We start from the raw sequence: 2,366 nt of genomic DNA, 5'->3' as shown, positions 1-2,366 counted from the left end.
GGGAAGGAGGGAGGAGAAAGTCTTTCAGAGTAGTAGGAAGCTGTCAAAATCTACTTAATGGAAACATTTGTAGATGGAATCATTTGCAGAGAATGTTTTTCCTTCCCCTCCAAGAAAGTTTTTGTTCTTGCTGATGGCTTTTCTATCTAGAATCCGCAGATCTTCCACAGATTAAAAAACTAAGTATAGAAAAGTATTCTGTATAGGTGGAAGATTTGAAATAATTTATTGATGCTAAAACAAGATGTTTATAATACTTTTCCTCACGCCACCTACTACTTTGAATTTGCTCAGTCGGTGCCATTTTATTTAGTAAGGCTTAGAGAAGTCAAATCAAACTTTGATTTGAATTTCACAAAGATTTGAAATTCTCTCACAGAGATTTGAATTTCTCTCTCTCTCTCTCTGCCTTGCATTCTCTGAGAGAGAATACTTTTGAGTTGATCAGCTGGACAGTTTATGGGGGGATAGTAGTTCCCTGTTTACACTATTCAGTAATAACTAAAAGTAGATTATTGAAGTATGTTTTATTAAAATGTACTGATGGGAAAGAGTACTTTAGAGTGTCCAAAATGGAAATAAATATATATATTTACATAAATGGTTTAGAAACATCAAGTTTATAAAATGAATCTTCTCTTATGCATCTGTAGATTAGAACTTGACTCACAGCTAAAAGCAGAAGCCATGTAAAAAAAGATAATTATTTCCTAAAGCAAACTTATTTTATGTAATGCAAAACCTGATACAAGAAAGAGCATAATTACAAGTGTGCAGCTCAAAGAACTTTACAAAGTGATGCGCCTGTGCAAGCAGCACAGATCAAGAAACAGTATTGAGCCTCCTCTCCCTCCTGCTCACTCTCGGCCTCTCTCCAAAGCTATATCCTGAGTTCTAATTTGACTTCCAGGTGGGTTTTCCTTGTTTTTAAATTTCTCAAAAGTGGGATGATGCAGTAGGTTGTCTATTATGTCTAACTTTTTAAACTCAACATTTTATCTGCAAAATCCATCCACGTTGTTGTGAGTAGCTATATTTCTTTCATTTTCATGGCTGTATTGTATTCCAGGCGAATAGAGATCGTTTGTTTATTCAGAGCCTTATTCATAGACAGGTAGTTTCTGGTTTGGGGTTGATACAAATTGTGCTACAATGATAATGTTCAACATAGTTTTTTTCTGAAAACATATACACATTTCTCTGGGGGATGTTCCTTAGAGTAGAATTCCTAGGTCATAGGGTGTAGATAATAGATATTGCCAGTAGTTTTTCAAATTTACACAACTGCCAGTAGTGCATGTGAGTTCCAGTTGCTCTACCTCCAAGCTAATGCCTTGTATTTTTAAGTGCTATTCTGATGAGTGTATAGAAATGTCATATCTGAATTTGTTTTTTTCTGATGACTAAGGAAGGCAAGTATATTTTTGTGTGGATACTGGGTGTTTGACTACCCCATCTTATGCAGCACCTTTTCCAGTCTTCTGCCATATTTCCATTTGACTGTCTATATTTATTGAATCCTTTAGATATTCAGGATACACATGTAAAATATATAAAATATCTTCTTGTATTCACTGGCTTTCATTTTTATTATACTAATAGTGCCTTTGGATTAACAGATTTTCTTACTTTAATGTATTCATACGTATCAAATTTGTCCTGTTACAGTTAGGTGTTATGATGTCCTGTTTAAGAACTATTTAACTCTTCCAAGGAAAAAAATTATCTATTTATTTATTTATTTATTAACTATGTGTCTCAAAATGTGGAAAGAAAGAATGCCTAGAGAACTGGGGTCTATAGTACTCCATGCATGGAGTACTAAATTTTACGCATACTGCATAAATTTTAGTTGGAGACAATGTACATTGAAAAAGGTCACATTTCTATAAAGCTGTAAATTAGATATAACTTCTTCCAGGACTTAATCTACTCAGATGTTAGTAAGTTCAGTCTCAGCCATTTACATTTTTTCTCATCCCCTGTATGGAAATGACTCAGATATGAATATGGATTTGGGTTTAAGCAGTGCCAGAGGTAGAAAATAAAGAGTGCTCCATGCACTTTGTCGATATGGGCACTGGGACCTCTTCTGCCTCTTCTGAAAGAGGCTGTGGTGGAGGCTCAGCCCAGGCATCCATCTTTGGGGGCTGCTGTCAGGAATGAGACTCCCTTCTCACCTCTTTAAGATGCATGCTACCTTGCTCCTAGCCTCCTCCTCAAGCTGAACAGAGACTAAAAATGCTTCAGACCTCCTCTGTTACCACCTCTACCAGTCTTTGCTGTCTACGTGCTTGGGGTTAAGGCAGCGACAGCTCCTTCAGTGAAGGTTAAGACACTGGTCAAAAAGAGTCTGACCTTTCCTC

Source organism: Colobus angolensis, unplaced genomic scaffold (assembly GCF_000951035.1).
Source record: "Colobus angolensis palliatus isolate OR3802 unplaced genomic scaffold, Cang.pa_1.0 Scaffold41, whole genome shotgun sequence".
NCBI lineage: Eukaryota > Metazoa > Chordata > Mammalia > Primates > Cercopithecidae > Colobus > Colobus angolensis.
This window is presented reverse-complemented; position numbering follows the sequence as displayed.